Source organism: Marmota monax, unplaced genomic scaffold, assembly GCF_021218885.2.
Source record: "Marmota monax isolate L192 unplaced genomic scaffold, Marmota_monax_Labrador192_F-V1.1 WCK01_AAM20220418_F8-fsc00021, whole genome shotgun sequence".
In the NCBI taxonomy this organism is placed as follows: Eukaryota; Metazoa; Chordata; class Mammalia; order Rodentia; family Sciuridae; genus Marmota; species Marmota monax.
In genome coordinates this window covers 1,070,183-1,078,367 of record NW_026695228.1, presented here as the reverse complement: position 1 = coordinate 1,078,367, position 8,185 = coordinate 1,070,183, and the positions used below count along the sequence as shown (strand labels likewise).

The 8,185-nt window shown below is 39.7% G+C and overlaps 1 long non-coding RNA gene across 1 annotated transcript; it reads right to left on the bottom strand.

Moving 5' to 3' along the window:
• Nucleotides 1-244: 244 nt before the first annotated feature.
• Nucleotides 245-4,331, bottom strand: LOC124088221 (uncharacterized). The gene is made up of 4 exons (XR_006850293.2): nt 4,126-4,331; nt 1,880-1,967; nt 1,065-1,183; nt 245-965 (listed from the first exon to the last, which is right to left on the bottom strand). It is a non-coding gene; the product is annotated as an uncharacterized LOC124088221 (long non-coding RNA).
• Between the last annotated feature and the right edge of the window lie 3,854 nt (nt 4,332-8,185).

The following is an 8,185-nucleotide window of genomic DNA, read 5'->3' as shown; positions in this document are numbered from 1 at the left end:
TCTGCGCGCACCAAATTTCTTCAGCTATACAAGGAATCTCCTTGTAAGCAGAGATCCCATCACTAGCCTGCAGACTTTCCAGTAGCAGTACCCGTGTCTTTGTTGGTAAAGCTTCATTCCACCTGTACTACTCTTGAGAAGCCCTCCCCCCTTTCCTGGTTTATTGTAAGTAACAAGGCAGCAACCTGTTTCAGTCTCTAGTTAGCCAGCCCTACCTAAGAAAGCAACTGACAACCAAAATACCTGACAGTAATAACAGAGTAAAAATTTATTTTGTCTCATGGTTTTAGAGGTTTCACTTCATGGTTGGCTGGTTCCATCATTCTTGGCCTGAGGTATGGCAAAGGAAAGCTGCTCAGCTCATCGAGGCAGGGAAGCAGAAAGAGAGGGGGGAAGAAGTGTCCAGAGACAAGACAGAGTCCCCAAAGGCATGGATCCAGTGACCTACTTCCTCCAACCATGCGCAGCCTACCTACAGTTTCCTTCATCTCACAGTAGTCCATTTCAGCTTTCAGTGGATTAATTCACCAATGATGTCATACCCCCTTGTGATCCAATCACTTCCGGAAAGTCTGACCTCTGCACATTGCTTCGTTGGGGACCAAGCCTTCAACACAGGAGTCTTTGGGGGGACACTTCATATCCAAATCATAACAGCAATCATAATTGTTCTCTGTGGCAGGTCCAATGTAATCCGACAGACAAGGTTGCATCAGCTCACAAACATTGGGTGTATCATTTGGGTTAGACCAAATAGCTGTGACAAAGAGGTCCAAAAATGTTCAACAGCAAAAATAAAACTGAAGTTTATTTTTATTCACAAAATATAAGTGAACAAATAAATAAACTTCAAGGTAAATATTTTTGATTGGCTGTAACTCTTCCGTGTGGTGACTGAGGGGTCCAAGACTTCTTCTACCTGTGACTCTAGAAAGCCTTAGGACATCATTATTCCTGATATCCACCTGGCATAAAGAAAAAGAGAGTGGAGAGGCACATATTCTTAAAAGCCCTGGCCCAGAGGTGGCACACATCACAGTATTTAGTCTCACAGACCCACTTACCATGGGAACACCGGGAGATGGATTCTATCTGATCATAAAGTAAGGAGACCACAGATGTAGCTTGATGACCATTGGGCTCTTCCTTTATTGGCTTACCTGCTTTGGTAAAGATCACCAGCCTATAAAGTAAGAGGCAAAAAACTCAGTGTATCTTTGTATTCCCTTTTATCCATTAATTGGCCTTCTGTCTTATAGTCTCACATATAACCTCATCCCAAACTCCCCTGATAACACCTATTCTCTTGTGCTTATAAGTAAAAAAATGTATAATCCTACCATCAGATAATGGCTATATTTCTGAGCATTTTTAAACTAACTCGTGAATGTCCAATTTATTCATTACCTCTACAAATAATACATACTCTGCAAGATAGCCCCAATTTTACAATATTTTGTATGGATATGCTTACCATGCACCTTTTAAAACTGTATTAGTTATCCTAATGATGTCTCCTTTTTTAATACAGAAGACTTCTCTCCTGATTAGAATTTCAGGTCTCCTGAGCATGTCTTCCCTAGCAGCTAGGGGAATGTCACTTTATTAGTGAATTTTATTCAGCATTTCTAGTTACTTTAACCTCAAACATATTATGCATACATTTGGTTAAAAAAAAACATTAAAAGTCTATTATGTGCTCTCAGCAATGGAAAAGATACTGGAGATTTCAGAGTGAAGAGAATATAGTTGCAGAGTACCAAGGATTTATTATCTAGTAGGGGAGATATGTTATAAACAGGTATTTAGAGCCCAGTGTACTAACAGAGCTCTGAGCAATGCTTTATAAGACAAGAAAAAAGGAAAGTCTGACCCTTACCTGAAGATGTCAAGGAAGTATTATTCAGTAGCATTTATTGAATCCCCAATCTGTATTCAGTGCTACGATGGTCGATGGGCGGTGAAGGCTACAAGAAATAAAAATGTTCTACCCTTGTCCTTGATGAGCATATCATCTCCATCTATGGAGCAATAATGTTCTCTACAAGGATGCATAGAGTATTGCAACTCAATGAAAAGGGTTATTAATGTTGTCAAAAGATGAGGTAAGCCTCCTGGGGATGGTCAAGTCTTAAGCTGAGCCTTGAAAATCTGTTTTGATTTAGATGGAAGTTCAGTGTGGAACAGCTGGCTTTGTAGACAAAGAAACAGAATCAGATAGAACAGGCAAGAATGTAGCCATTGTAAAGAAATTAATCTTTTTGGAGTGAAAGAAGTGAGTAGGCAATAATGGAAGAGAGTGTAAAAGAGGATGGGTGGAGTCAAACATTCTGAGCTGAGCAGGCAAGATAAGACTCAATGCATTTTTAATCATGAAGCCCACTTGGAATGATGTTATTCTGATTTTGTCGGGGGTTGGGGAATGATGCATCCCTATGAGAATCTTATGAGAGATTTGGCTTTTCTTGCTAAAAAAAAAAAAAAAAATACACTTCCAAACATCACACAGATCTCTGACTAAACTTTTACGGACTTCACAGACTTTCTGAATCACTCATTAGAAGCCTAAATCATGGATGTGTAACTGATGTGAATCTGCAATCTGTGTATGGGGTGAAGGTGGGAGTTCATAACCCGCTAGAATCAAAGTGTGGAATATGATATGTCAAGAAATTTGTAATGTTTTGAACAACCCACAATAAAAAATTAAAAAAAAAAAAAAAAAAAAAAAAAAAAAAAAGAACAAATTATTTAAAGGCTGATTTTGAGAGAAATTTGTTAAACTCAGATGTGAAAAATGGGGACTTGGGACTACAAGCAAAATTTAAAATGACCAGGTCAGGAATGAATGGTAACCATATGTTAGCTTTCCATCATTATAAGAGAATGCTTGAGATAATCAACTTGTAAAGAGAAAAGGGTTATTTTGGCTTATAGTTTTGGAGCTTCCAGCTGCTTTGCTTTGGGCTTATGACAAAGGAAGCACATCAGGGTGGGAGCATAAGGCAGAGTAAAACCACTTTCCTCATGTCCAAAAGGCAAAAGAGAGAAAAAGGAAGGAACCAGGGTGCTACCATCCCCTTTGAGGGCATATCTCCAATGACATAAGGACCTCCCTCCCAATAGCACCAGATGGGAGACCAAAGTTTTAATACATACATAGTTCTTTGGGAGAGAATTCAAGATCCAAACTACAACAACAATTCTCTGTAATATTGTTCCTGTAGCCATTTGAGATGAACTTCATGCTAGGTGCTTCTCGTTCAGGGTCTAGAAGCAACGATTTTCCAAGGGGACCTGACATCTATCTTCAGATATAAATACAGTCTCCAAAAGGCAAACCTTACATTACTTGATCCTCTCCTTTTAGATTGCTAGTATAATACATAGCACAACTGGACAGAAATAAGCCAGCCTGAGATGACATTCAGCAAGGAATTACAGTGGGGGGAGTAGGCTCTGAGTTTTATCCAGTCTGGACACCAGACTCTTGACAAATAATAATCACTGCAGAATGTCAGAATATGCTCTATCTGGAAAGAGTTTTTAACGTGGGCTGCTGAGCTTTAGGCTTACTGCTTTCGGTCAGGACTAGTTTCCTCTCTGGTCCTCTAGGCCTAGAGTATATACTTCTCTATTGATTTGTGACTTAAATAAATTGCAAGCATTTTACTGCAGTGTCTATACAAGCAAGACTCTGCTCAGTGAAGCCAAGGAATCTGATGGCAAAGTTCCAGACCCACTTTGGCACAGCCAACCAGCCAACAGCAGGCAGCACCGTGATAATGTGAACACTTGCCTTTCCAAAGTGTGTGATTCACGGCCGTATTTTTCTCTCTCTAGCTTCTATCGCTCTCGAATCTCAAGCCTCTTTTCAAAGTAAAGATTATTTTGAAATCTTGTTTAAAAAAATGGGAAAGCTCATCACCTTCGATCAAACAGTATTAATTTAATTGAGTTCTAATATCTTTCTGGAGGAAAACCTAGAAGTACAGATTCATCTTCAAATATCTAGGAGCCACTTATGCTTGCGTTTTTCGAATTCCGCTCTGAGTATTTTGGGTTTGGCTGGTAATGAGAAATCTCCTCTTTTGATGAAAGCCAGTAAACTCTAGATGTTGATACCTGATGAAGGAAAAAGCTCCCTTCAAACTTCATAAACAGGAGGGAGCCTGAGAGCCTTCACTGTCTGTGGAGAGAAAATAAGGTACTGAGTGAAAAAAATCAAATTTCAGGAGAGAAATTACCACAGGAAATTTATTTAAATTCTTTTCCGACTCAGTGTTAAAAGATTAAATGTTGTAAATAAGAGCTAGACCGTGCATTTTCATCTTTCACTTATACCTCTCAGTTGTGTGGCAACAACAACAACAACAAAAAGGGCCATTTTGAAAAATGATTTCTAAAAGCCATAAAAGTTAGTGTGATGTATAAAGTATAACATAAACTGTTTCTAAAAACTTCTCATTTACTCATGCAAGAGCAGTACCCGATGGCTAGCTCAGTGTTCACCTGATCTCTCCTCTGTGTCCCCCTTTCTCAATAACTCAGGGCACAAGGAAGCCCTCCATGAGGAGGATGGAGCCCAGGAGTTTGAGACCAATTGAGTGAGAAGAGTAATTGATAACAATACAATGACATTATAAGGGCTTTATACTATGAAAGCCACTGAAGAACACGAATTTTGGCCCATTCATGAGATCAGATAAAGATAACATTGAAAAAAACACATCTTTGCAGACAGGAATTTTTGTCCTCTATTCTCATCTCTGCTCTGCTAGTCATTCACATCCAAGCTTGTTATCATCTCCCCAGAATTTAAACAACCCATTTAATGTGTATTGGTTGATTTATAAAACCCAAATTCAGTGAGATTTTTCTGTATAACAAACTATCTTAAAATAGAGTGGTTTAAAACAACACTTTACTAAGATGAGTCTACAGGTCATCTAGAGGGTGCTGATCTGGCTAAGCTCATTCACAGGTCAGAGGCCTTTCCTGGGACCCTAGTTAGTTCATGTCAGGTCTTATTCTCAATCGGGCTGCCCAAACAGGATTGCTCACATGGCCTCAGGCAGTGTTCCCAGACAGAAGATGGAAACACACACACACACACAGCTGCTTGAACTCATACCTAGTCACTTCACTGCATTACATTGGTCAAGGAATGTTACAGGACAAGTTCAGGTGTAAGATTTGGACAGACAGACTTCACTCCTTTTATGGAAAAGCTGCAGTCTTCTATTGCAAAGAGAAGCAGTAAGAGGAGAATTAGAGAATGGTAGCTATTTTTGTACTCTGTCACAGAAACAAGTAGCCCTTCCAAACAAAAATGTTAGGGAGTTTGATTTGGAATGAAGAGAAGAATTCTTTCCAACACCAAAGAGTTGTCACAAATCTAAGCACATGAATCTATAAAGCCAGGCTTCTACTTTACCAAAAATCACCAGTTTTCCCCTCTGAGTTCTGTTGCCAGTCACTCCCATTCCCATCAAACAACCATTCAGTTCACACCCAGGAAGGAGAGTTTGGAGGACAGTATTTGTTGAAAAGTAATTTAGGCAGCCTCTGGCCTGGAATGTATCCACTGAACTGGAAGATTCAGTAGCTACAAAAATAAAACGCTTGATGGACAAATGAATGCTTGGCTCCTTCTAATGGAGGGGGCTGGAGAGCAGAGGAACTGGCAGAAAAGGTCAATGCAAGAACATACACACCACAGGGTCCTCGCCAGGGCACCGCCAGCTCCCAGGGAGGTTCAAAGCGCTCAGGGCAAAAGGAGGAGGAGAAAAAAGCTCATGATAGACGGAAGTAGAGTATCTGGGAAGGCAAACATAGAGAAAATGAAAGGGGGGAAATGAGACAATAGAAAATCTGGAAGAACAAAAATAAAATGACTTGGGTTTTAACAAATTTTTAAAAAACTAATTTTTCTGGAAAATGAATTTCTGGCATGCATGCCAGTTTGCCTAATACATTTCTATGATGTTCAGCATACAGCAACAAAAAAAAATAAACAGACCCTTATTATTTCAAAGATATATTTTCAAGTCGTGGATTATTCGTCCTCTTCTTTTTCTTCTATTTCCTTCAGCCAAGGGTCCTTTGTCCAGTAAATGGAGATTCATAAAAACACATTGACAGAAGAAGGTAGCAGAGAGAATATAAATGGTCAACTGCTAGATGTCAGAAACTTCATACATGTGAGATGTCAGTATCTTCACAACCCAGAGAGGAAAGTATCATTCTATCCCTTTGACAGATGCAGAACTCTAGTTTGGGAACCGAAAAGTAACTTACGCAAGGACTCGCATCTTAAATGTTTTGGTTTCGCTCCCATTTCTGGATCCCAAAGCCCCGTTGCTTAACAAGATTCCTTAGAACTCTGAGACCATTTACAGGCATTTATTCAAGTCCTGGTACATCCATCACTAACTTGGCTGAGGTGCCAAGCTGATATCCCAAGTTAATGACAGATCCTAGGCTACAACTCTTTTTTTCACCTTCTAGTCTGAGGTTCCCCTTCATGTCACGGTCCTAAGGGGAACATCCAATCATATAATTCATTCCATTCATTCAAAAATTCCTTATAGAACAGCTGCTGTGTTCCAGGTGCTGTGTGAGGGATTACAGTGGGAACAATACTTCCTAGCCCCCCCCCCCAGTGGAACTTGAGACCCAACATCATAAGACACAGGCTGGATTGGGAGGGAGCCTAAAACAAGGAGAAGGAAAGTTTGAGGATTCAAGTATCTGCATGGCTTCTACTTTTTCCTTCTCTCTCACTCCTTTGATGTTTGTTCTTCCTTCCTTTAGTCACCCCATGCACAATGCTTTATAACAGGAGTACTTGATCCAGTATTCCTCAATGACTCAAACAGTACCCATTGGGAGCCCCCACTCGCCACATTTGAGACTTTCTTCTATAATTAAAGGAGTGAAAACCACAGACAACAACAGCTCTGAGGCTTTGAAAGTCCTGAGAACATTGACTATCATCACAGCACTTCTCTTAATCCCTTCAGTATGGTAGTAAAACTCACTGCCAGGAATTTTCTCCACAGGCTGTTGACTGAAATATCTCCTTTTGCTGTAGCTTGATGTCTTTCGGTACTTCAGTACTCTGCTAATGTCTAGAGGAGGCTGGGTTAGGGTGATGCCTTCGGAACCCAAAGCTGGAGATGAGGGTTTGGTCAGGTGGTTTTATGGGAAGTGGTCCCAGAAGGCAGAAGTGAGGGAACAGGAAATAGGAAGTGAGAAAAGGCAATGAAGTTGTGTGTTCATAGACTAGTTACCTCTGTGGGCAGCAAGAGTTCACCTTTGCTGGGGAGCTACTGGGGAGCCATGTGGATCAGAACTCACTCAGATTTATCTCACCAGAGGACAAGAAGCATGAGACATCCATATACTGGCTCCGGTCAGCCTTTGGAGCAACTCTACCCCAAAGGGCACTCACTTCCCAAGTCTTCCAGGTTGTGATTATGTACAGATGATCAGGTCTTCCATGGCTTCACAAAGAGCCCTCTCAGGCAGCAAAGTAGAGAGACACCATACCCCACACTTGAAGACGGATGCTGGTAACTCCCATGGAATTGTTCACCTCAGTGCACTAAAACTATGTGGGCTAATAGGATGCAGCTCAGCACATCATAAGAATTTACTAGAAGTAACAGTAGTGCTTTAATATGAATACTAATTGCAGACCCAATTTGGTATTTTATAATTTACAAAGTCGTCTTCCCATAGTAGCCACATGCTGAGATTGATATTATTATTATTATCTCATTTCCTCATGAAGTTCTGGGGATCAGCAAGCAAAGTCAAAAGTGATATAAATATCCTGTCTTAGAGTTCTAGTCTGCTTCTGTCAATTAAATTGACTAAATCAGAACATCTTCATTTGAATCATCAAGACTCCCTACAATTTTCTAACTTAGAAATCCTAAACAAGATTTTTTTTTTAAATTTTCAAATTATTTTAGGTCCATGAACACCTGGCCTAATAATGTTCCAGAAAAAAAAAAAAAAAAAAAAAAAATATATATATATATATATATATATATATATATATCAGCGCCTCATATTTTTATTATCCTCCAATATAAATCAGAACCATAGAGTCCAAGAGATAATTAACAGATTCCAGTTAATCTTAAAATAATCCCCAATATAAGTCATATGGCAA